General features: G+C 46.9%; 1 protein-coding gene across 3 annotated transcripts in view; it reads left to right on the top strand.

Moving 5' to 3' along the window:
- The window catches only part of CLDN14 (claudin 14), a 113,860-nt gene that overhangs the window by 49,422 nt on the left and 37,221 nt on the right, over positions 1–27,217 (top strand). For 2 of the 3 annotated variants that reach the window (XM_003263913.4, XM_012501763.2), the window contains exon 2: positions 14,108–14,245. The gene's annotated coding sequence lies outside the window, so the exon portion shown is untranslated. Of the gene's footprint in view, positions 1–3,762; positions 3,774–7,196; positions 7,211–14,107; positions 14,246–27,217 lie in introns of those variants that run through there. The other variant, XM_030806320.1, reaches the window with a different exon arrangement.

Here is a 27,217-nt window from a genome sequence, read left to right as displayed (position 1 = left end):
TATTTTCCATTGGTGAGTAATCGACGGGAAATGGGAAATGTCACTTCAAGGCGGGCTGGCCATCTGGTGGAAGCCTCTCCGTGAACACGGCAGCTGATCTACATGGAAATATTAAAGCAACAAAGTCTGAAGCTGTTTTGCTTCTCCAGGGAACTTCAGTTCATGCATGGAAGGAAGGCAATAAAGTCCAATTATTCTGGACGCAGCTACACAAGGCATATGAAAATTATCTCATGGAGGGTAGCGCTAAGCTAAGTATTTTTTAAAATAGCCATCCGTCACTCCCGGTAACAAAATCAAACAAACCAATCAATCTCTAAGGAACTCCTCATTAATCAAAAGACGGTGGTGAGATGTTGGCAATTTTTCATTATTCTACGTGTAATATTTTAAATCTGACATGCTGACAGGGTGGTCTGAAAATGTGAAATTATCACGTCCGAGAGGAAGAACAATTGAGCTTCATAATGTTGGACCATTCACGTGTTACCTATTTATTGTGAATCTTCAAGTTTGCCCTTTTAAGGTGTTTGCTTTCTTCTTATTTGGGGGGCATGATCTCTGTAGTTGAAAATGACAATAATAAAAGGCTCTTACTACTGAGCGTGGACAAAACTTTGGGGAACCCAGTGCTTTGATGGTCCTCAGAGCTGAGATTTTGCCATTCAACATCCCCATCTCGGGAGGTGGGACTATCGGACCCACCCTACAGAAGTACATTTGTGCTAATGAGATTTCTCACAACCACACCTAGCAGCTGCTTTCAGTAATGAGATGGATTGAGCTATTTAGCAGGTATGGAAAAGCCTGGAGGGAAGATTAATGATAATTAAATAGGGGTGAGATTTATCTCAGGTATTGCTGGGCCTACCTCAGGAGTGTGAAGTGCCTGTGGTTGCCTGGCAGGATTTAAAGTTTATTTGAATGAACGCTCCATTTTTAAAAATTGCTGAGGTCCTTCATCTGTTTTTGTTTTCTCTACTCCATTGAAAACATAAACATCCCAGCAGGTTCTACTGGACTTTCCAATCTCTTGAGTCAATAAGATTCATGGTCTTTTCCAGGACCCCACTTTGCCAGGAGGAAGCAGCTGGTTGAATAGCATTTAAAAAGAAATTTGAAGATTGAGGAGCAGATGTTCCGAGTTCTGGTCTGGTTCTGGGAGCCATGCAGCCTTGGGCAAGTCATTTCCATCTTCCTGAGGCTCCACTTCAGCATCTGTAGGATGTGAGCGTTGAGTGCTAGATCTATGACTGGTGGGCCAAACCTGCCCTGCTCCCTGTTTTTGCAAATAAAGTTTTATTGGAACACAGCCATGCCCATTTCACTTATGTATTGTCTATTGCTGCTTTGGGACTACAACAGCAGAGTTGAGCAGCTGCAACAGAGACACTGTGGCCGGAAACACCAAAAATATTTACTGTCTGACCCTTTCCAGGAAAAGTTTTGCACCCACTGGACTAAATGATCTTTAGCTAGGCTCCTTGTGGATTCCAATCTGTGGTTCTGAGATAAGGAAAGAGCATGGGGCTCTGTAGGAACCTGGGTGAAGGGATATCTCTGAGGTGGAGAAAGTCAGAGCGCAGAGGCTGGACCCGCCAACAGAAACACTCTCATACCCTCATTGTGCCACTTCTGTCTGGTCCGGGGGCCGGGCTTTTTGTGGGCAGGGACCATACTTTCTAAGCAATCCTCCCTCTCAGCCTCTGAAGTCTTTAAAACCCAGCCCCAGTTTTAAAGACTCCATGTAACTGGTTGGCAGTGGACAGTTGATGATGCCAATGGCTCTTTGGTACCATCCCTGCTGAGAGGGCAGCTGTATCACTGGAGGAGTCAGAGTGTGGTTGGTGGTGCCTCGTGGTCAATGGCAGAGCCTCGGCTTCACCATGAGAGCATCTGCCCAGCACACCACACATGCGGCTGCCACACCCATCACCCGCCCTTTCCGTCCTGCTGCTCACCAGCTTGGAAGTCACCATTCACACCTCTGCCAGGTTTCCAAAAGTTCCTCTCTCTGGCTTCCCTTTGACCTCATGCCAGCTCTTCTGTCATCTTTGGTGTCCCCTGTTGTGGCTGAGGGGCTCCTTGCCATCCTCCAACCCCCGTCGTCATCCCCTCTCTGACCACTGCCCTGTTACCCTAGCCTCAGAACCTTTTCTTCCTCCTCGCTGCCAGCTTCAATTCTTTATTTCTTTTTTTTTTCCATTTAGCTTTGGCTTGAAATTCACCTTCCATCCTTTTCATCCTTCAAGACTCAGCATGGCATTCACCTTCTCCTTGAAGCTCACTGATCCCTCCTGCCCCAGAGTCCCCTAGCGCATGTCATCAACCTTACACCCCCTCATTCTGTGCGCTTGCATTGGGCTGCACACGAGACCACGCATTCTTGATGTCGGGGTGTCCGTCTTATCCTTCTCTCGAGGTCACAGGGCTGGGCTGGGTAGGACGTCAGTGTCTGGCTGCTTGTTGAGTGGTTTGGCCATGCTTGCCGAGGTGGGCCTTGGTGTTCACTCTCCGTGAGGGAGCCCTGACTGGCACATTCCACAGAGCACCTGGGGTGGGTGTCGGAGCAGCACCCATGGGAAGCAGGTGATGGAGAAGGCTCTTGAGGGCCCAGGACTCCAAGGGCAGTCAAGGTGGCCCAGCAGCCGAGGGTGGGTGGAAGAGGAAAGTACCTGGCACCCATGCCTTGCATCCACATGGGCAAGAAGGAGCTGAGAAAAGATGGCACCCTGGGCTCTGATGTCACCTGGGTGCAGGGCCCCAGTCCCTCCGTGAGTCACAGCCCAGCAGAGCATACCAGGCAGGACACCTCCACATGGGTCCAGTTTCCCATCCTGACAAGTGCCCACCAGCCCTGCTGGGAAGTGGCCAGTGGCTGTCTCTGAATGTGACATTGGAATATCAGGTGGCAGCACTTGCTCTACTGGGCCCAGGTCCAGCAGGCTGTAGGTACACGATCCTGCCTGTCATGTGGCAGCCACACTCCCCATCCCCCTCATTTCTGGGCCCACAGCACGGCCACGAGCTCAGGGTCGGTATCTGCCTCCCTTGAAGGGAGGGGTCTCATTTCTCGCCATAACTGAGTTCCCCATTCCCTCGTGCAGGTTAAAGTCTGAGGCAGGCCAGGCGCAGTGGCTCATGCCTGTTATCCCTGCACTTTGGGAGGCCAAGACAGGAGGATCTCTTGAGCCCTGGAGTTTGTGACCAGCCTGGGTAACATAGGGAGACCCTGTCTCTTTAAAAAATTAAAATAAATGAGCCAGGCATGGTGGCACACACCTGTGACCCCAGCTACTTGGGAGGCTGAGTGGGAGGCTCGCTGGAGCCCGGGAGGTCAAGGCTCTGCAGTCAGTTGTGATCATGCCACTACACTCCAGCCTGGGCGACAGAGCAAGTGAGACCCCATCTCATTTAAAAAAAAAAAAAAATCCAGATGCATATTCCCTGCAGCTCACACCGCTGATGGGGATGGATCTAAAAAAAAAGTTCCCTTGTGCTTGGAGAGAGCAGTCAGGTCCTGCTGTTGAGGTCACCTGTGTCCCCACTCAGTGTTTGGAACTGGCATTCAGGGTGGTAACAGTGCTGCTTTGTGTCCCTCAGGTCACACTCCAGGGGCCGGCAGGGCTGCAGCATCTCGGAGCGGGCAGTAAGGGCAGTCCCTTCCCACCTGTCATTAGGGATGGTGCTGAATCCTCTCTCTCTCTCTCTCTCTCTTTCTTTCTTTCTCTTTCTCTTTTAGATGGAGTCTCTGTCACCCAGGCTGGAGTGCAGTGGCACAATCTCGGCTTACCTGCAACCTCTGCCTCCCAGGTCCACGTGATTCTCCTGCCTCAGCCTCCCGAGTAGCTGGGGTTGCAGGTGCACACCACCATGCTAATTTTTTGTATTTTTAGTAGGGATGGCGTTTTGCCACGTTGACCAGGTTGGTCTCAAACTCCTGGCTTCAAGTGGTCCACCCACCTTGGCCTCCCACAGGGCTGGGATTACAGGCACGAGCCACTGCACCTGGCCTAATCCATTTTCTACCTAAACTGGGAAACTTCCTAGGTTGCTTTTATTGAAAAGAAAGTTTAAGTCCAGGGTGTGGTCTCTTGTTTGCAAAAGTTTGGGGGAACACAGATCATCTAATCACGTAGCTTAGGAGTGTTTCTTTCATCACACATTCACACTCTATTTATGTGTATTCAGATGGAAGTTTCAGGAGGAGATGGATCAGTCCTTTCTAAAACCTGGGACAGCCAGAGCACAGGTGCATGAAACCAGCCTGTTATTTGAAGCCATCTGTGTGCTCTGCACAAAGGCAATCGGAAGAAGCGTAGCCCTCAGGTCTGGGACTCCTGGGCGCAGACAGTCAAGCTTGCTCCCTGACACTGGGAGCATCAGGAAGGGTCGAGCCAGGACAGTGAATGTCCCTGGGGAGGTGGGGAGAGGTGGTCACTGCCAAGTGCCTGGTTGGTCTTGGGTTCAGCCTCCACAGTGACATGAAGGTCTTTCTGCCTCCGTGTGGGCCACCTCTTCTCCCCTTCCCCCTGAACAAATTCCTCTGCTCCCAGAAAAGACCATGGCTACAGTGAACACTGGATCTTGGCTGGCCAAGGGCAGGGCATTGAAGACAAGGGTCCTCCCTGCTCATGACTTGGTCACTGAGACCCAGCGGATAATTAAAATGGAATGGGAAGAAGTCATCTTGGGGTAAAATCTACACTCCTCTCAAACTTAACCTTGAGCACAAAAAAGCCAAAGTTTGGAAAAGAGAGGAATGGCAATGCTTGCCCTTGAATTCGAAATTGTGCTTTGTAATTTATGTGTTGGGCTCCAGGGACAGCCGCATCTTCTTGCGCTGTTCTCCGGTTACCTCCCCCGCGCATCTGCATCCTGTTCTCTGGAAGGCGCCGTATATCACAGGGTCCTCCAAACGCAGTGGGTTGTGTGGGGTTCACGAAAACGAGGGCGGCTGAACAGGCCCCAAAAGGGGACGGAGGGGAGGGAATTCCCGGCTGCTGGGCAAAGGCTTTGGGCAGGATTGTGTGCAAACCCCCAGCGCATCCTGGGGAATGCTCAGTGTCTCCCAAAGTTAATAAGCAAGGACAAGGAAGAACATTTGCGCCAAGTCAGGACACACAATTTGGACTTGAGTCACTCTCCTGTGGTTCTTATTTGCTTTATTTCAAAACAGGCTCTGGGCCCACGAGGGTAATAATATGCATTTTCACATGAAGTGGGGCCTGGATTTGGGGAAAGTAAGGCTGGAGCGCTGCGTGTGGGGTGTGGCTGCCTTGATTATATTGGACGTGGAAAGAAGATGGGTTTTATAGTAAGCACAGGGACCAGGGAGCCGGCTATGATCTCAGTTTGGGAATCAGTTTGATTCATAAAGAGGAGTCCGAGATTTTTGCTTGGAGTTACAGACCTTTATTTTTAAAGTTAAGGCATAAAAAAACTTCATGTAATAACTCGATAGGGAATGTTTTAGCTGATATGTTGCCGCTGATAGAAAGTTCTAAAACCTAAGGTCATGATATCAGCCTCTGGCCTTCTTGTATAAAACACTAGATATTTTCCAATGTGATTTTCATTTGGGGAATCGTGACGATGCTGCCATTTTCCTTGAGAGTGAAGGGACAAGGAACAGGAAGGATAGATGCATTCCTGAGTCCTCTTTCTATTGCCGACCTCCGTCCCCATCAGCTGACACAGGGACCCCAGGCCAACGTTATCTCTGCATTGGGTGGTACCATTTGCCTTCTCCAGTCTGCGTCCTGGCCCCTACTCCCAGCAGTGACCACCAGCTTGGGGCCCCACTCTGTCATTCCCAAGACAGACATCTGCCCACACAGATGGACCTCCAATGTGTGGAATATTATTTCCTTGGCAAAACAATCCCCAGCCCTCTACAGGACTCAATTTCAGGATTTTCCTGGAATGTTGTGAAAATCTGTGTTTTTGCCATGGGAACATTCAGAAGTAGAGGTTTGGATGGCTCCAGTTACAAGATGGTATGTCTGAAGCTATATTTCTTAACTCAATGGCTATTCAGCAAGCCACCAACTCTCCTCTCCTGTGTACCAGTGAGCCCAGGAGAGGAGGGAAGCTGCCTTTATAAAATGTCCCCATTCGTGCCCTAGCTTTACTCTCTGTCCATTGGCACTCCTCTCCAGGTTACCAGAAGGGGCCCTGTGCTTTCCTCATGCTTCCCTTGGGGCAGTCCACTGGCCACTTCGATGGGTCCCTCGGACCCTGCCAGGAGCTGGTTGGACAGCCTGGTGATTTAGGAAGAGGCTGATCTTTACAGAATGACCTCTACTTTCAGATATATTGCGGTCAGAGCCAAATTTTTAAATCTTTGATACTCAACGCTTATCCAAAAAATAAGTGATTTTTTTTCTTTCTTTCTGAAATGACAGCTTTTCAAGAAAGTCTGGCTTTTCCCCAAGCCACTGCCATTTTGGGCTGTCTGCTCTGCACAGCTTGCAAACTGAAGCAAGCAGTTGCTTGGGCTGCAGCACGTTACCTTGAACCAGGTCCCCAACGGGGGTCATTCTGCAGATCAGTGAGCCCAGTCCATGGGGAGCGTCGAAGGGGGTTAGTGTTTTCATTATCTGCCCAGGTGCCATAGTCGAGCCGGACTGGCCTTCAAGAGAGACGATCTTTTGCTTAGGGCCACTGCGGCTCCTGGTGGATTGTTTAGAAGTATGGAGTCTCCATCTGTTGTGACTTGAATTGTGTCCCCTCAAAGGATCTATTCAAGTCATAACTCCCTTATGTGTGAATGTGAGCTTCTGTATTAGTCCATTTTCACGCTGCTGATAAAGACATACCCAAGACTGGGTAATTTATAAAGAAAAAGAGGTTTAATGGACTCACAGTTCCACATGGCTGGGGAGGCCTCACAATCACGGCAGAAGGTGAAAGGCACATCTTACATGGCGGCAGGCAAGAGAGAGAATGAGAACCAAGTGAAAGGGGTTTCCCCCTTATAAAACCATCAGATCTTTTGAGACTTATTTACTACCACGAGAACAGTATGAGGGCAACCACCCCCATGATTCAATTATCTCCCACTGAGTCCCTCCCCCAACACATGGGAATTATGGGAGCTACAATTCAAGATGAGATTTGGGTGGGGACACAGCCAAACCCTATCACCTTCCTTGAGAAAAAGGTCTTTGCAGATGTAATCAAGTTAAGATGAGGCCACACTGGAGGGGTGTAGGCCCCAATCCACTAGTCAGTGTCCTTATGAGAAGAGGGAAATTTGGACACACAGACCCACAGAGGGAAGACGGCCATGTGAAGGCAGAGGCAGAGATTAGAAAGATGCAGCGACAGACTGAGGAGGACCAGAAGACTTTAGAAGCCAGGGAGGGGCAAGGAAGCATCCTCCCCGGAGGCCTCAGAGGGAGCACAGCCCGGCCAACATCTTGATTTGGGACTTCCAGACTCCAGAGCTGTGAGAGAATACATGACTATTGCTACAAACCACATAGCTCGTGGTCATTTGTTACAGGGCCCTAGAAAACAACAACACTGTCTCTGATGGCTGTGGCTCTGGCATCTGTACTCCATGCCCTGGCACCATGACTCTGCACTGGGTGAGCACTGATCCGAGTGCTGGGCTGAGTGTTTGGAAGGAACAGAGAAGATGCTCTCATCAGTGGCATGTCCCCTGCTCTGGTAGCAAGAAAGACTTGACTGGACAATAGGTTGTGGGTTTTTTTTTTTGGTTTTTTTTTTGTTTGTTTTTTTAATAGACAGAGTCTCATTCTGTTGCCCAGGCCGGAGTGCAGTGGGTTGTTTTGGTTTTGGTTTTTTTTTTTGGTTTTTTTTTTTTTTTTTTTTAGACAGAGTCTCACTCTGTTGCCCAGGCCGGAGTGCAGTGGCACAATCTCAGCTCACTGCAACCTCCACCTGCCGGGTTCAAAAGATTCTCCTGCCTCAGCCTCCCAAGTAGCTGGGACTACAGGCATGTGCCACCACGCCGGGCTAATTTTTGTATTTTTAGTAGAGATGAGGTCTCATCTGTTGGCCAGGCTATTCTCGAACTCCTGACCTCAGGTGATCCACCTGCCTCGGCCTCCCAAGTGCTGGGATTACAGGCATGAGCCACCACGTCTGGCTAATTTTTTGTATTTTTAGTAGAGACAGGGTTTCACCATGTTGGCCAGTCTGGTCTCCTAACCTCAAGTGATCCACCCACTTCGGCCTCCCAAAGTGAGGACAACTGGTTTTTGTTGCAGTAATGAATGAGATGAGGAAATGAGAACAGAGAACAGATATAACAGATTTTCACATTTTATTTTCTGCACTACCATATGGTTCACATCCTTACAATGAGAGCGTAATAATGCAGTTACTTCGTATGATTAAAAAGACAAGAAAGAGTCTTAAACAGAAAATAATTAGCTACATCCAGCTAAAAATGAGGTGTGTAACCAGTGTAGATGACCCCTTCCTGTTCTGCAGCTGCAGTGAGTGAGGTCCTCGTGGTGTGAAGTGGTGGATGTGAAAAACCAGCATCTGAACCCGCGGCTTGTCTGTCTCTGGACATGGGTGAGAAACCAGAGAAGCTTAAGGCTTTTCACTGATAATAACTGGGACAGAAATAGTTCAGAAGGAAAAAGAAAAATAGGTTTTACTAGCAGGGAAGTTGCATTAGTTGGAGTTTTGACCTTCTCCTGCGAGAAGGACTCCCACAAGTCCTGATTTGTACCTCTGTAATAGGGCCTCTCAGAAATGCCCTGGTATTCCCATTAATTGTGTTCCTGATAGTCACCCTCTTTCTGTTGTGGGTAAATTGGGAAGAGACTATATCTTGTCTTTATACCACTCCCCAGCAACATCTTCCAAATGGGTCACTGGGGTTCAATACACATTTGTTCAATTAAACACCACATTTATTGAATTAGAGTCCTATATGCAGAAGTGTAAATTATGTTGTTGTTTGTTTGTTTGAGACAGAGTCTTGCTCTGTCGCCCAGGCTGGAGTGCAATGGTGTGATCTCGGCTCACTACAACCTCCACCTCCCAGATTTAAGTGATTCTCCTGCCTCAGCCTCCTAAGTAGCTGGGATTACAGGCGCCCACCACCATGCCCAGCTAATTTTTGTATTTTAGTAGAGACAGGGTTTCACCGGGTTGGCCAGGACGGTCTCGCACTCCTGACCTCAGGTGATCCACCCACCTCAGCCTCCCAAAGTGCTGGGATTACAGGTGTGAGCCACCAGGCCCGGCCACTTCATTACTTTTTTAAGGCTGAATCACGTCCCATGATATGGATACATCATATTTGATTTATCTGTTCACCCATCGATGGACATTGAGTTGTTTCAACCTTTTGGCTACTGTGAATAATGCTGCCAGGAGCACTGGGGTACAAAGACTGAGTCTCTGCGTTCAGTCTTTTGGGCGTGTATCCAGCAGCGGAATTGCTGGGCCATGTAGTAGTTCTGTGCTAAATTTTTGGAAGAACCTCCCTACTGTTTCCACAGTCGGTGCACCATTTTACATCCCCAGTAGTGCAAAAGCGTTTCGATTTCTCCACACAGTCACCAACACTTGTTGTTTTCAAGGGTTTTGGTTTTTGATACAGGCTATCCTAACAGGTATGAAGCGGGAAAATTTTTAAATGAGATTTGAGTTGTGCATTTATGGCCCCTGAAACACTTTCAAGTCGCTCTGAGTGACCTTAGGGTTCAGTAGATCACAGTGGGAAGACCCGGGGCCGGGTTTTGCACTGTAAGAGTAAGCAAGCCTTCCTTGACTTCATTCCAAGAAAATGAGGGAAGTGGTTGATTTCAAGCTGGAGGCAAGGCAAGAGAAGGAAACAGCTATATCTCAGTGCAGAAACCAGCCACCCCCTCCTCAGGACCAGGTTAAATAGAACTCATTCCTCCCCTTCTTCCCCTTCTCCTCTCCTCTCTTCCCATGCCCTCCTCTTCCCTCCCTTCTGTCTCTCTACACACACACACACACACACACACACACACACACACACTCTCACAATAAGACTTTATTTCCCCGTTCTCTCTTCAGGAGCACAGCTCCAAAATACTGCAAGAGATCACCCCAGTTGAAAATACTTTAAATCAATACCAGTTTAGGATGAGTGGAGTTGAATTCAGGGAGACTCATCTACAAACCAATTGAAACCATCATTGCTTCTGGCGCACCCTGGAAACACCTGCAGTGGGCTTTCCCCCTGCCTGCTTCTTCCCCACCACAGCACGCCCATGGGGCTCTGCTTGCCCAGCCCTTGCAACCTACCCATGGCTCTGCAAGGCTGGCCACTGTCCCAACTCCAGCCTCACTCCAGCTCCCATGAGGCTGCTAATATCCTTCCCCCATGACAGCAGTGATGCTTTCTGCTCTGAAGGAAGAAAACTTCCCTCCAAATATTACAAAGCTGTGATGGGTCTTGTGTCTCCCAGCTACGCCTTCGATTATGTTAAGAACTTGTAGGCTGGGTGCAGTGACTCATACCTGTAATCACAGCACTTTGGGAGGCTGAGGCAGGAGGATCACTTGAGCCCAGGAGTTCGAGACCAGCCTGGGCAACATCAGAAACCCTGTCTCTACAAAAAAATAAAAATAAATAAATAATAAATAAATAAAAATAAGCCAAGCATGGTGGTGTGAACCTGTGGTCTCAGGTACTTGGGGAGGCTGAGATGGGACGATTGCTTGAGCCCGGGAGGTCAAGGCTGCAGCAAGTGGAGGTCGTGCCACTGCACTCCAGCCTGAGCAAAAAAGTTAGACCCTGTTTCAATTTTAAAAAAGAAAGAAAGAACTCATATCAAATATCCCAGGGGCCAGACTGAGGGGCACTTGTATTAAATATATCTCTCTACCTCACCCTAGCAGTTCCTCTCACCCACTGAGGTGCCAGGGCAAAGAGTGACCCTAGCTCAGGATGACTTCTCTGCCTCCCCAGCCACAGAGGGCTTATGACTCCTTCTCATTCTTGTCCCCAGAGGGCATGTCCCTGAGGACTCAAACTTCCCCGCAGATGCACCCAAGGGGCTTGAAGCCTCACAAACAGGGCTCCCTGTGACTGGCATGTGAGTTGGAAGGTAATAGATATCCCCACCTCAGCTGGCTTGAACAAAAAGAAAAATGTGTTCTGTCACTGGAGCTGAAGTCCTGAGCTAGGACAGCTCCAGGGTAGGTTGATTCAGTGGCTCAACAATATCTTCAAGGATTCAGGCTTTTCCCTCTTTCTACCAACATCCTCAGAGTTTGGCTTGGTCCCCAGGATAGCTCCCTAAGTCTCAATGGCTGCCACATTGCCAGTCATCACATCCAGAAACGGTGCTATCCTGTTGAAGGAAAAAGTGGTCCTTTGGCTTCTTTGTTCCTCTTTTTAAGAGCAAAGAAGCTTTACCCAGCAGCCCCCTGGACAGTCCCTCCAATCTCATTGGCCCTGATGGCATCACATGACCAAGCACCGCAAATCACTGCAGAGGGATGGGATGGGCCCACCATGATTTTATGTTTTTCCAGATATCTCCTGAGACACAGGCAGGTAGATTCCTGAGCAAAAAATGGGATTCTGTAAACAAGGAGGAAGAGGAGTGGCAGCAGGGTTTGTGAGGTGATGGACAAACTATGCCACCACTTTTACCTTTAGAGTCATCCCTTGGCATCAATCATGTACTTGCTTTGTTGCTATGTTTTTCATTCTTTTCCTTTTTTACATAAGAAATACAGAAAGACTTTCTTGTTCTAAATAATGTATTCAATACAAAAGTATGTGTGGTAAAAATATGAAAGGTGCCCTTCTCCATCCTCCCCAATTTCACTTCCCTCCCCAGGAGGAACCTCTGGCTCTTTTTCCACGTGCTCTCCTCCAGTCCCCGTTCAGCCGTGTGCATACACACATATGTTCACAGGCATACGCAGATATGTTCACACGCATACACATATATGTCCACACACATCTGTGTGCTTTGCTTTAATTTTTACATAGATGGTGTCTTGTTCTGCTACTGGCCTTTTCCCGCTCAACTCTGAGTACATACGGATCCGATTCATCCATTTTAATGGCTGAATGTTATTCCAGAGAGTGGATATTCTATTGTCTTGTATTTTAACTAGCTTTTCAATCATGTGCCTTATCTCCCCAAGTAAATCATAAACATCCTGAGAGCATGCCATACTTTTTCTATCTCCAAACACTTAATACAATATTCTTCTACAAAATGAAAGTCAATTAATAGTTATTGTTGGAAAAATTCCCTCTCCCTTACCACATAAATCTTCTCTTAGCACTTCTGCCTGCCTCAGGTGAAGCCCTCCCTTAGCTCATAGAAGGGACACAGCACCACAGTCTATCAGTTTGTCACACTTCTATCAGTTTGGCAAGTCACCCTCCTAGCATGGGAGAGTTGTTAATCTCCCACTGTTCCTTTGGCGATGTCTTCTATGCTTAGGATGGCACGGCACCTCCGTCTCCCTGAACTAGTCATCAATTTAGAGCACTCAGCTACCTGCAAAGTTAGACATCATCTCTTTATTCTGCTCACACAGGAGCATCAGGGCAGAGTAATTAACAGCCAGCACTTCCTGTAGATCCATTTCAAGGGCTACTAATGGTGTTCACAGACTGTTGAGCTGGAACAGTTATCCACATGCCTAGACACACACTCTTAATAACCCTTTGCAGGCGTCTTGAGGCAGTCACAGCTACATAAAATAGATTACAAATAAACCTATTCTAGACCCTTTGGTGGGGAGAAATTACTTCAATATGAGGCTATCACCTCAAAACAGACCAACCAAACTTAGAACTGGGGTAAACTTCTCAGGGTAACCACTCTCTAGGCAGATGGTGGCATCAGCCTGCTGATAACATCAATGAATACCATCTTAGGTCTTGGTGTGGCTTCTTGTACATCTGAATCTGCTGGGCTTCCTGTAGTAGCTAAGAAAAAAATTACCATTGTACAGGAGCAAAGAAAGGAAACACATGGCTCACAGATGTGCTCCCTGCAGCAGGGAGGACTCTCAAAGCGTGGGCCAGACAGGAAACCTAGAATGATTCAAGAAAAATCAGGCACTAGGAATGAGACTGAAATTAGTTTATGTTCCTCAGCTGATTGCACACAAGAGGAAACTTTTTTGTTCAATCATTTAAACTACTATTGATTATGGAAAAATTCTGGTCCCTGTTACTAAGACATCTACAATTGAATTGGTAAAATCCACATAGGAAAATTGGACAATGACACAAGGCAATATGGGATCTGGTCTAAGTAAACACCTATTATGGGTTCAGAAGGAGAACCCATTGAGATGGCAACGTTGTGCTTCCAAATAGGGCTGGTAATCTGCTTCAACACACCGTGAAAATGGTGTGCTTAACTACACCTGCTCACTTAGAAAAAAACACAGACATTTCCCTCTGGGAACCCAGCCTGAATTTGTTTGCTGATTTGCATGCCTCTATGTGTGTCTTCACCTGTTGGGTTGGAGGCTCCCCGGCCTGCCTCCCTCTGTGGTTCTGCCACTTCCCTTATCTTGAAATAGGAATGACCATTGGAGAACTAGGTTTCCCTTCTCCCCTCTTCTACATCCACCACCAACTCACATTAATTTGTTGAGGACAAACATTGCTGGCAATAGAGAAGATAGAATCAGAAGAAAACATACCTACCTCTTATTAAAAGCGTTAAGAGGGTTCTTAATAAGTAGGCCAGGGCTTGACCTGAAGGATTTTGCTAAGGGCTACTGTACAAGATCCAACCTCCTGCCCTTTACTGGCGTCCCCAACACCCCATGTGGGTTTTTCTGTAGCCAAATATTTTTCCAGACCAACATTGGATTATACGGCTGCAGACCTTGGGATTCAAAAGGGAAAGCTGAAACCTTCACAGCAACTTGGAGTTTCTTTCAAGGGGAATTTTCATTACAGAATGTTTTGTTTTAACTGGTAATTAAAGGTGGGTGAAACACTCCTGTAGTAAGGGGTTTTCCTCCTCTCCAACCTGTCCCTCTAAGAGAAACAGGCACAGGCAGGGCCACGAGGCCTGCCCTCCTCTCTAGCGGTAACTGCTCCTGAGAGTTTATGGTCTGGTCCACTTCAGTTTCTCATGTGTCACCTTTCTAGGGGCTGCAAGGCCCAGAGATCTGGACACAGGCCAAGAAGTCAAGAACTGTTGAAGCCGCAGTCTCCACTCTCCTACTGACACCAGAGGCCACCCAGCCCAGCCAAACCATATGGCCTCTTGCTTTCCTGATGTATGAGGTGGGTAGAATGCTTTTCCCCCAAAAGAGGACTCCAAGGGATCAATTAGTTAAAATCTGTAAACATGTATCATTATAATTATGATTCCAGTTTCTAGTCGAAACAGAACTGGCCAAAAGGAAAGAAAATACTGACACTGCCTCTGAGGGCAGCTGCCACTGCTTTTCCGGTATTTCCAGTCTGGCGGGTGGAAGAATGTCTTGGATCAGCTCAGCGCTTGACTGGCCCAGAGCTATGCCTGCCCCATTTGAGGATAAGGAGGCCAAAAACCCAACTGATCCCTGGACATAACTGGGCCGTGGGAGTTTACACCACTTGCTGTAGCAAAGGCTAGACCTCTGAATGGGTTACAGCGTGTCTATGGTAGGGCCCTAAACCTTCAGGTTGTTTAGGGATTGACAGGGTGTGTAGGTGGCCAGTAAACAGACTTTTCGTTTCTAAGGTGTCAGTCTAAAAGCAATGCTGCTGGGCCGGGCGCGGGTGGCTCAAGTCTGTAATCCCAGCACTTTGGGAGGCCGAGGTGGGCGGATTACGAGGTCAGGAGTTCGAGACTAGCCCAGTCAACACGGTGAAACCCCATCTCTACTAAAAATACAAAAATTAGCTGGGTGTGGTGGAGTGTGCCTATAGTCCCAGCTACTCAGGAGGCCGACGCAGAAGAATCACTTGAAGCCAGGAGGCGGAGGTTGCAGTGAGCAAAGATTGTGCCACTGCACTCCAGCCTGGTGATAGAGTGAGACCCAGTCTCAAAAATAAATAAATAAATAAATAAAAGCAATGCTGCTAAAACATCTGCAGTTGTCAGGGAGAAGGAATTTCTGTGTGGAACCGGCAGCACTCCCTCTCAACAGGGACTCTGCCCCCAACCATATGTATCTTCTCCATGGGAGTCCTTCAATAAATGCCTCAGCCAACAACCACTGCTCCCCTTTTCTGGGCCAAAAATTTTCATCCCATTCTAACTCCTTCTTCCCTGTAGCCAACACCACCTCCAAACATCTACCCTTCTCTTAATTTAGCCCAAAGCAACACAAAGAGCCACTCCTGCTTTCCATTCCCAGTTGCGTTCTCTGGCCGGTGGTTTCCGATCTGAGCTGCTCCCAAGATGGCGGACACCGGAAGTGCCTTCACGGCAGGTGGGCAGCCATCTCCACCTATAACGTTAGGGCCGCCTCCTGCTCAACCAAAGAGAGTCAGAACCTAGCACAATACACACCACAGCCATGCCCAGGGCCAGGTGGAGACAGGATAATAATTTGACACTGTTTAAACTAGTGGTTTTTATATATTCGTTCAATATTTACCTAGAGGAAAGGCTGAATACTCTAAATAAATAAAGGAAAGGCCCAGCAGGAAGAAAGGGCCGGGGGGAAGCAGCCTCAGCCGCTTCTTTACCTCCGGAGAATTCATTTTTTGCCTCAAACTTACAGCCTCCTCTCAGCAAAACAAAAGCCTCACAATTAAGGACACCTACCGACCCACAGGACAATGTCCTGAAGCCAGCCCCTCGAGGTATAACCCCTTACTCCAGAACCTTCCATCTCCCACACTGCTTCCCCCAAGGGGAGTGCTAAAAAAGACCATTGTCTCTCCAACTTGCGACTGTTTTCAGTGATGTTGCAGACATTCAGCTGGCCCACCCTGGCTAACAGAAATCTTGGTGGTTTCTTCCCAGGTGCAGTGGCCTCAGTGCTCCGGTGTCCTTGTAGAGGGTGGCTCTGTGCTTGCTTGACCTCTGCCCACTACTCCTAGCTCTCTGGGGCCCCCCAACGCATCTGTCAGATAGGCCATGACATAGAAGGACTGCGTGCTCTATGGGTCTTTATAAGCTTAATTCCGGCTTCCTACCCTAATGCTCTTTTCAAATCCCCCTGGTCATCTCTCCCAGCCTTACAGTGCTGTTAATGATGCCCGATAGGATTGTGAAGGATTTCCACCTGTCCTTAAACTTCACCCTCTGCTTCCTTCATCATTTCCATGAAGGCAACTTGAGCTGCCTGGAAAGTAGCTTTTTGACACTTGGCATAATATTCTTCCTTGGTCTCTTTAGGGCGAGTTTAGAACAATCACTCAAACACCTTTTACCCATAACTGCGAGTCAAAACTGTTCCCTAGAACATGAAATGAGTGGCAGAAAGGAAGATCACAGTGGAGTAAACAGTGCATTTTGCAGAACACAACTCAGGACAGCACTGAAAATACTCTTTGGCCAAGAGCATTTGTAATATAGTGTAATGTGCTAAGGGCTCCAAAGAAAATCTCCTTCCCCAGCTCTCCCTGGCTGAGAGCACAGAGTGTGATATGTATGTGTGTGTGCGTGTATACACATATATGTGTGTATATTTTTATTTATGTGTATATATGTGGTAATTATATACAACTTTTAAGAAAAGCATTTCTGAGACCAATGGTATCATAATGAATCAGCACTGTGCAGGGTGGAATTAAACGGGAAATGTTTGTGTCCCGTTTGTAAATGTTAACAGTGCTACTGGTTCCCAAGACACCAGACACTCCCTCTACTTATGAATCAGGGCCGGGCAACCTTTTTCTTTTTTTGAGATGGAGTCTCACTCTGTCACCCAAGCTGGAGTGCAGTGGCACAATCTCAGCTCACTGCAACCTCTGCCTCCCAGTTTCAAATGATTCTCCCGCCTCAGCCTCCTAAGTAGCTGGGATTCCAGGTGCGTGCCACCACACCCAACTAATTTTTGTATTTTTAGTAGAGATGGGACTCCACCACATTGGCCAGGCTGGTCTCAAACTTCTGACCTTAGGTGATCCACCCACCTTGGCCTCTCAAAGTGCTGGGATTACAGGTGTGAGCCACCACATCTGGTCAACCATTTTTTATTGAAGTAACCAGACCCAATTTCCTTCCCTCTCATTCCATTTTCACATAGTAATTAAACACTCAAGCGGTTGTCTCTGGGCTTTCTCACCTGGTGATGGCCACGATCCCTGGAAGCCCTGGGTCCTCTGCCACATGTTCCTCTGGGTTTTACGGGGTCCCCAAGGCTCATCACTAAAAGATATACACAGCCATGGGTTGAGAGCACACTGGGAGTTGTGTGTTTTTTCTTTGTCGATGTCCCTTGAGCTTGAGGGCAAAATACTATTTTGTGCAGCTGCTTGTGTCAGGTTATGTCTTTGGCTGACTGATATTTGCTGCCATTTCCTGTAGCGCTTTTTTTTTAAGAGGGGGCATCTCATTCTGTTGCCCAGGCTGGAGTGCAGTGGTGTGATCATAGCTCACTGCAGTCTCGAGCTCCTGGGCTCAAGCAGCCCTTCTGCCTCAGCCTCCTGAGTAGCTAGAACTACAGGTACCCACCACCATGCTCAGGTAATTTTTTATTTTTATTTTTTTAGAGACAGGGTCTTGCTATGTTGCCCAGGCTGGTCTCAAACTCCTGGCCTCAAGGAATCCTTCTGCCTTGGCCTCCCAAAGCACTGGGATTATAGGTGTGAGGCACTGCACCTGGCCTCTTGTAGCTCTTGATACTCTGCAATAGACACCTTGCTCCATATTAAATTGATACAATTTTACTTTTTAAAAAGTCAGACCACATACAAGGGTGTGAAGTTAAAAATCAAAGTCCTCCCCGATCTTGACCCTTGGCTCCACCCCCCAGAGGTGATCGCTGTGAACAGCTTTTTGGGCAGCCCTCAGAAGGTCTCTCTGCATGACGGAAATGCATTTGTTCTTTCTTTCTTTCTTTTTTTTTTTTTTTTTTTGAGACGGAGTCTCGGTCTTTCACCCAGGCTGCAGTGAAGTGGTCCGATCTTGGCTCACTGCAACCTCCGCCCCCCTGGGTTCAAACGATTCTCCTGCCTCAGCCTCCCAAGTAGCTGGGATTACAGACGTCCACCACCACACCCAGCTAATTTTTGTATTTTTAGTACAGATGGAGTTTTGCCATGTTGGTCAGGCTGGTCTTGAACTTCTGACCTCAGGTGATCCACCTGCCTTGGCCTCCCAAACTGCTGGGATTACAGGCATGAGCCACCGTACCTGACTGCATTTGTTCTTGTTTACACAAATAGGATCATACTGTACACACTGCACTTCAACTTGCTTCCTTCACTTAACATTGTGTCTTGGAACTCTTTGCATATTAGTAACTGCAGAAGCATTTAATCTTTTAATGGTGCATACTAATCTGTATGGATGTACCGTAGTTATGCAACTAATCTCTTATAAAGGACATTTAGATTTTATCCAGTTTTATTCTCTCAGAAAGAGCCAGAGAGTATTGAATCCTGTATTATTTATGTCTTTGCTTACTTTAGGAGTATAACTGGGGGATGAATTTCTAGCAGAGAAATAGCTGAGTTAAAGAGTATTCACAGTTTACATTTTGATAGATATTACCAAATGGCTATCCAAAAAAGGCACTGACGGTATGCTAGTGTAACAGGGCATTTTTCAGAGAAGACAAAAGCCAGCTCACAGTTATCCATAAATGGAAGTCCACAGTGCCTTACACCTCCCCTCCATCCAAGCCGGCTGGCTTCGGGTGGATCAAACCAGGAAGGGGTTAACAATGGACCTCTCTGTGTGTTTCTCTTCTGAAGCTAAATATGTCAGACTTGGGCAATTCTGAGTGGTTTTGCATTTTCTTTTCACTGTAACCACCTGAGATCCTCTGTCCCAAAGTCAGTGCTAGGCTGATTGTCTATACATTGGGCAGGTGAGCTGCTGGGAGTGGCAGTGGTGGAATCTCTGAGCCTCTGCAGAAATGTTAGGTTCTGGTGAGCTGCTGACTGTGGGTTCAGAGGCTGGGACTCCCCGAGGTGTTCTATTCTTAGGATTTCTTTTTACCTCTCCACTCGTCCTGTCCTTTACCATCAAAGTGCTCCTGTTCTTCAGCCCTTTCTTAGCTGTTTGGTCTACTAGAAAATTATTCAGGAGTGTGATGGCCTCATCGTCCCAGAATTGCCTCCTCCAGCAGCTTGGGGTGGGCTCTCTGCGGTGCTTCAAAAGCTATCTGGGCTGAAGGGATTTTTTTTTTTAAATTCCAATCTATTATGGACCAATACTTTTGTAAAATACTAAAAGAATTGAATTACTGGAAAAATGAAATATGAAACAAAGACATATGAAATACAATCCTGGTTTCTTTTTATTAGATTTAGCAGATGTAAAACTGTTTAAATGTGTTATACAAGTTTTGAGATACTTATTCTCCATTTGTGTTCTCATGTAGTGGAGATTGGTAAGAGTTTGAGCGGCATTGCTCTAAGCATGTCTCTGGAAGCTTCATGGGCTTCCTTTTGGCCCTAAAGCTTGTATCATTTTGCTGAAAAAGTGATTCTCACCCAGCAGGGAAAATCTTCCAGATTTTAGCCAGGGAGGGCCTGGGTCAATGCCCAGGGTTAACACTGGGCTTGGCTTCAAGCTCAGGGCCCGGTCCTATCAGCCCAGATTTTCTTTTCCACCCAGCTTTTCCTGTCTCTGGGAGCGGTGACTCATGAGTACAGGGTACCATGATCTGCTGTCTTCAAATCAGAAGATGTCATGCTCTTTCCTTCAAGTTTTACTTATTATTTCATTGAAGTCAACATCAGCCTTCCTATCAGTGTTACCATCTCTTCTCTATAACCCACTGAAGACTAGTCATGAGTTACACGCAAAATGTGAAATTTGGGGATGTGGATAAAAGGGAAGCAATTGTTTTCTATCAAGCCATTAAAACTTTTCAATTTCCTTTTTAAATAATTTTAAACTTCATGAGATACTTCAGATAGGTCTTAACACGGAGAAAGAATGAGCCACAACCCCCTAAAATATGAGGTGGTTAAAATATCTTTTGTTTTTAAAGGGGGTGAATTATTTCAATTTTAAATCCTTGGAGAAAACTGGCTTTCAGATTGCCTTTCGGAACCTGAAGTAGCAGATCACAGCGGCATCTAGTGGATATTAGTGGTATAACAGTTGGCATAGACGAAGCAGAAAAAGCAAATACAGTAATTTCAAAATACTGTATTTTTTTCTTGTTTTTAACTTTTTTCTGAGACAGGCTTGAGTGCAATGGCATGATCATAATTCTCTGCAGCCTCAAACTTCTAGGCTCAAGTGATCCTTTTAGCTCAGCCTCACAAGTAGCTGGGACTACAGGCGTGCACCACCATGCCCAGGTAGTTTTTTTATTTTTACATATAGATAGGATTTTGCTATGTTGCCCAAGCTGGCCTTGAACTCCTGGCTTCAAGTGATCCTCCCACTTTGGCCTCCGAAAGTGCTGGTATTACAAGTGTGAGCCACCACGTGTGGCATTTTTAACATTTTTGAAGTTAGGGTGTGACATACTAGATAGCAAGTCATAATTTAATGAATCTATTTTCTTAATCAGTGATACTATATCTTACAATTGATGGCATCTTAATTTCATCAAAATATAATTTTTCATATAAAACTTTGTAGGAAGCCATTCATTCAGTAATTCAGTAATATTTATTGAGCATCTACTTATACCTGGAAGCTAATGACTTACTGTATTGTATTCATTGCATATATTTTAGTTGCATTATATTCAAAACTCTTGATTGTAATGCATAATGTAGACATTTATACATTAATGCATTGATATTAATCGGACCTAACTCCATTAATTTAAAAATCCATTCTTGGCTGGTGTATTAGTTCATTTTCCTGCTGCTGTTAAAGACATACCTGAGACTGGGCAATTTACAAAGGAAAGAGATTTAATGGAGAACTCATAGTTCCATGTGGCTGGGGAAGCTTCACAATCATGGTGGAAAGCAAAGAGCAAGTCATGTCTTACATGGATGGCGACAGGCAAAGAGAGAGCTTGTGCAGGGAAACTCCAATTTTTAAAACCATCAGATGTCTATCATGAGAACAACGTGAGAAAGACCCGGCCCCATGATTCAATTACCTCCCACTAGGTCCCTCCCACAACGCATGGGAATTCAAGATGAGATTTGGGTGGGGACACAGCCAAACCATATTAGCTGGGCATAGTGGCTCACGCCTGTAATCCTAACACTTTGGGACAGCAAGGCAGGTGGATCACTTGAGGTCAGAAGCTTGAGACCAGCCTGGCCAACATGGTGAAACCCTGTCTCTACTAAAAATACAAAAATTAGCCTGGCATGGTGGTGCACACCTGTCATCTCAGCTACTTGGGAGGCTGAGGCAGGAGAATTATGTGAACCCGGGAAGCAGAGGTTGCAGTGAGCCAAGATTGTGCCACTGCACTCCAGCCTGGGCAAAAGAGTGAGACTCTATCTCAAAAAACAAAAAAATCCATTCTTGTCTAAACCCAGTAGTTCTCAACATTGGCTGCATGTTAGAACTATCTGCACAATTTTCTAGACCATCAGTTCTCAGACTACACCTCTCAGAGATCTGAATTAACTGGTCTAGGAGTGGGGCCCATTCATTAAGAATTTTTCAAAGCTTCCCAAGTGATCTAATATGTAGCCTGGGTTGAGAACATTTTCCTTCCTTTAGGTCAGATGGATTCAAGATTACATAGATGTTTTAGTAGTTGGGAAATATAAGTGTTTGGTTTTATAGTAGACAACTCGTATTTTTATTACTATTTATGAATGCAAAGAAACTCTATCTATTAAAGCATTAGTGGATAACACTGAAACCATGATATTTAAGGAAATATTGGCTCCTAAGGACATCCATGTCAAATACTGTACAATTTGCATTTGATTCTTACACACCCAACATTATTTGAAGTGAACACCATAATAAGATCAGGAATGCTGATGAAGTGCAAAACAGTAGCTGTAAAGTTTACAAGATGTCTCAGTAACATGAAGCCTCTCAAGTGTTGTCTATGCACTAAAAGAAAGCAATCTAAGATATCCTTCCCTCGGAATATCCTTTTCATGGCTGAAAGTGAACTCTGCTAATTTCAGGACTGACCCCTAAGCATACTACAGAGATGGCATAATGCTCTTGACCCCCTAGCTGGTCCAGTAGTATAATGTGATACCACATCAGACCTCAACGGGCATAAGAATAGTATTTCATGGGAACCAGCTTGCAGAAGAAAGGACCCTGTTCATTACTGGCCCCTACCTCTTGCTAACTTTGTAATCTTGGACAAGTTACTAAACTCATCAAATCTGTTGTTTCCCAGTATGCACAATTCGGATAATAATTCTAAGGTTCATCTATTGTGGATGTTGGAGTTAACGTAGGTAAAAACATACTACTCCTCATGACGGTTCCCTCTGACTGCTTTTGGCTCGTTGTGGTGTGTTACAGAATATTCAAGAAAGAATAGCACCATTAACCCCTTCCATCCTGCTTCTTCCAACTTCTGCAAACTAGTGTGCAGGGTTTGGGCACTGGGTCTATGTTTAAACAATAGCTTAACGCCTTTTGGGTTCCTTGGATTTGATTTTTTTTTTTAAATGGGCTTTTCAAATTCATAAGACTTTCCATCCAGTGTTTCCTTGTGGCCTAGTAACAAGATCCTAAAATACATTCACTTTTATCTCCCTTCTGCCATCAAAAACAACCCTTATCGAGGGCCAGGGGCTGGCTGGGAGCCTGGGGTGTGTTCAACCAGAGAAAACCATGGGCCCTTTAATTTAGGGCCAGGCTACTGAAAAGAGAGACTAACAGAGCCTCCCAGTCGCCACCCGTCACTGGGTTGAATGTGTGAGTTTGGAGTCAGGGGGTGGCGTACCTGTCAAAGCAGCAGACTATCTAGAAGAAAAACAGTAGGAAGGAGATCTTCAAGGAGGAAATTTAGGAGCTTTTGGGCTTGTTCCCTAAAGCCCATAAGTTCCAGTTCAGTTTCATAGTCTTAGGTCCAAATGTCCCACTGACTTCAGGGGGACCTTGTCTGTGCTCTTTGAATGTGACCCGCCCTGGGTCAGATGACCGTCTCCATGTCCCAAAGGTCAGATTTTACCCGGTTTCTACCACTCACACTAGTGTAACCCAATCATGGTTTCACTTTTCTAAAAAAAAAAAAAAAAAGTGAGATATTGACTGAAACTCCCATTAATAATGTATTTCAATGCCCTGCAGACGTGGCAATATAAACAAGCAGCTTTCTTTGCTCTTCATGTTGCTGATATAAACTGGGCAGATACATTTCATGCAAATGGGGCTTGACGTGGATGAAATCTTTCAGCCCTCAGATCCATCATCCTTTTCTCTTCCAAGGCAGAGAAGGAAAGATGAGGGTGACACTGAAGGGTTCAGGATGTGGCAGGCCATCAGCCAGGCAGACAGCAATCACATCGCCGAGAAGACCTGCAGCCGAGCCGCGCCCCCCAGGTGTTAGCTGGGCCACCTTGGGCCGCTGATTTAAGCTCTCCGAGTTTGCTTTCTCATCATTAAATACGATCTAATCATACCCCCTGCGTAGAGTTCTGTGCAGATGAAATGAAATGATGTAAATGGAGTGGCTGGCACAGTGATAGCGAGTCTTATTAAAATATAAGGTCTTGTCTATTTGAAACTCAAAAGTAAACATGAAAAAGAATCGGCAACTTCCTACTGAAAGTGGGTTGACTTTGTAAAAAGAAAAGAAAATATGTAAGCAAAGAGGGAGCTAAAGAATGGAATGTATCAGCCGGGCGCGGTGACGTGTGTCTATAATCCCAGCACTTTGGGAGGCTGAGGCGGGTGGATCGCTTGAGGCAAGGAGTTCAAGATCAGCCTGACCAGCATGGCAAAACCTCATCTCTACTAAAAATACTAAAATTAGCCAGGCATGGTGGCACAAACCTGTGATCCCAGCTACTAGGGAGGTTGAAGCAGGAGAATTGCTTGAACCCGGGAGGTGGAGGTTGCAGTGAGCCGAGATTGCACCACTGCACTCCAGCCTGGGCAACAGAACAAGACTCTGTCTAAATTTAAAATAAAATTTTAAAAAAATGAATGGAATGTATCTCCTTCCTGGGAAATTATCCTCCAGACCCTGTGGTTGGTCAGCGGGACGTGTCACTGTCCGAGGCATCACTGTTATTCGGGCTGCAGTAACAGGTCCGAGGCTGCAAAGTCTGAGGTGGCCTCGTGCCCAGCCTGACCTCAGGCGAGCTCCCGGCTGAGAGGGCGGGTACCGGGAAGCCCAACCCAGGCCTCCCAATGTTTCATCTCATTGCCCACTCCTTGATTTCTGCTGGGTCTGGTGTTAGGCTCCTGGATATGGGGCCGTGTGCTAACTTGCCATAAACAGACTAAAAAGGGGGAACTTTGCAGCTAAGCCAAGTCAAACACCACATTGAAAACCTAGCCTGAGTTGCCCCAGGGTGTTTCCAAAAGCAAAGCAAACATTATAAATGAACAACATGCTCTAATTCTCCACCTCGCGGGACTCGCATTGGAAGACAGGTAGACTCTGTGTGCGCGGCCGGGGCAGGCTTCTGGGCCCAGTACTGCCCCGGGGTTGCTCCGGAGACGCCCTGATTTTCTCCACCAGCCCCCTGATGTTGTGAAAATGTTGCTCGTCATCAGGAGATGACAGCAGCCCTGGTGGCAGCATTGATCATCTAAGGAGCAATAAATCCCTGCTGGCTTTGCCCAGCTGGCTCCATGAGCTAGAATACGTCACTCGATTTGTCTTTGGCTCTGTAGTCCAAGAATCAATATTTATTGTCTACGTGTCTAAATCAGTGAATCTCAACATCATAATGCATAAGAGTCACATGGATTGGAACAGGGGCTGACATAAAACCACAGATTCCTAACCTCCCCTCCTGAAATTCTGATTCGGTAGGTCTGGGTCGGGGCCCTGGTATGGACATTGGAAAAGCCCCCTGCAACAACTTTAGAGACTGTAAACACAGATAAGCCACTCTATTCTAATCTTGATCACTTTCTACTAATAGCCTAAATGCACTCAATCAATCCTCCATTAATAACTCTCTGTAGGAACCCAGCCCATAAAACAAAAAGGCTGTGTGTATGCAGGTTTCAAGTAAAAACTTGGGAGGCTGAGGCAGGAGAATCGCTTGAACCCGGGAGGCAGAGGTTGCAGTGAGCTGAGATCACACCACTGCACTCCAGCCTGGGCGACAGAGCAAGACCGACAAACAAACAAACAAACCAAAACCTTGGAGAAAGCTGAAGGCAATGGCCCCATTCACATCAACGTGCTGAAGGTCAGTTTCCCGCAGTTGCGGGGTTCTTTGCCCCCGCCAAACCAATGTGTGCTCTGGGCTTATTTCTTGAGTCCTGTGGTCAATGATATCATCTTTCTACTCCTCCTTCAATGAAATTTCCTAAGATGCGACCCCAGAAAGGTTACCCTTCTGTCATATCAGTGATTGTCACGTGCCCTGAAACTGGCCAAATTAGAAAATAAAGGTGCTTCATCCAGGTGGATGGAGTGCAAGAGGGCACCCCCATCTGGGTGGCTGAATTACAAAAAGTACCCTTGCTGAGCGAACCACCTAGAAGAAAGGGACAGGTTCTTGGCACCTCAGGAAGGGGTCAAGCCTTGGTTGAATTTCAGCCCCCATGAGGGCCCCTCAGCGGCCACCTTCGTGCAGGGCTGATGGTGTCCAGACAAACGCAGCCAGTGGGGCCCAAACCTGAACCGAGACTGGTTTTCCCGTGTCTGTATTGGAGCCGAAGGCCAGCTGAGAGGTGCCCCCACCTTTCTGTAGGCTGCTGTCTGCCACAGCCAGATCCTATATGCATTTTTTCCGGGGTGGAGGGGAAGAGAGCTTAGCCATTGGTCCTCCCAGTTCCACGTCCCCATCGCCTGCAACAGTGCTCAGTTTATAGAGGCTTATACTCACAACAAGTCTGCTGATATTAAGTGCATGTATCCAATCTGAGACTGGAAATCTCCTATTTTATTCAAACAACCTGCTGCCATGCAAGTATTTTTCCCACCAGTTGGTCTACTGGTCTTTCACAGCTAAATCCAGACAAGAGATGTAAAATACAAGTTCGTATAGATCTCCCAGGACTAGAGAAAAGGCATTATTAGTAGTATTATTTTACTTTTTTTCTTCTCTTTCCACTCACAATTGTCCCGGCTCACAAATGCATCTTCCTGTCTGGGCACAGTGGCTCATGCCTATAATCCCAGCACTTTGGGAGGCCAAGGCAGGTGGACCGCCTGAGGTCAGGAGTTCGACACCAGCCTGGCCAATATGACAAAACCCCGTCTCTACTAAGAATACAAAAATTAGCTGGGCATGGTGGTGGATGCCTGTAATCCCAGCTACTCATGAGGCTGAGACAGGAGAATCGCTTGAACCCAGGAGGTGGAGGTTGCAGTGAGCCAAGATTGCGCCACTGCACTCCAGCCTGGGCAACAGAGTGAGACTCCATCTCAAAAAAAAAAAAAAGCATCTTCCTCTCCCTGACAACAGTGTCACCCTGTGCTGCACCACCAGTGGCCAAGACACATTTCAGTGGCTGAGACTGAGACTGAAGAGCTAAGGAAAGTAGCAAAGGAAATTAAACCACAGCCCTCACGGGGCAGCCCCCACAGGTGCCCCCACCCAGCCCCCCGGAATAACACTAAAGCCACCGGCCAAGGACCAGGAGTGCGGCTCCTAACTCATTGCTTTGAGGGTGGATCACGCAGGTGTCTCAAGGTGGTTGGGACCTGGGCGGGGGCAGAAGGCGGCAGTGACAGATGTGACCTGTGGACAGGAAAGGTGTCTTGGCTAAACGGCGATGAAATAAGGAGTGATTTCTGGGCTTCGTTCCGACGTTCCCGGGCTTAGGTCAGGCCTTTAAGATGATTTGTGCAAAACCTTTGAAGCTGGATATTTTCTCAGCTCATTTGGGGCCTGCTGGAGTTTGCTGAAAGATAAGAGTTATTGGAGATATGAAAGATCCATTTGAAAGGAAGGGAAAAGAAAACAGACCCTGAGCCCCTTCCTGTTGGAAAGCAAAGAGAGCCTGTGTGCGTGTGCCTGCCGCCTGCCTCCCCTCCCTCCCTTCCTCCCTCCCTCCCTCCCCTCCCTTCCTTCCTTCCCTCCCTTTCCCTTCCTTCCTTCCTCCTT

Source organism: Nomascus leucogenys, chromosome 25, assembly GCF_006542625.1.
Source record: "Nomascus leucogenys isolate Asia chromosome 25, Asia_NLE_v1, whole genome shotgun sequence".
Classification (NCBI taxonomy): Eukaryota; Metazoa; Chordata; class Mammalia; order Primates; family Hylobatidae; genus Nomascus; species Nomascus leucogenys.
This window is presented reverse-complemented; position numbering and strand designations above follow the sequence as displayed.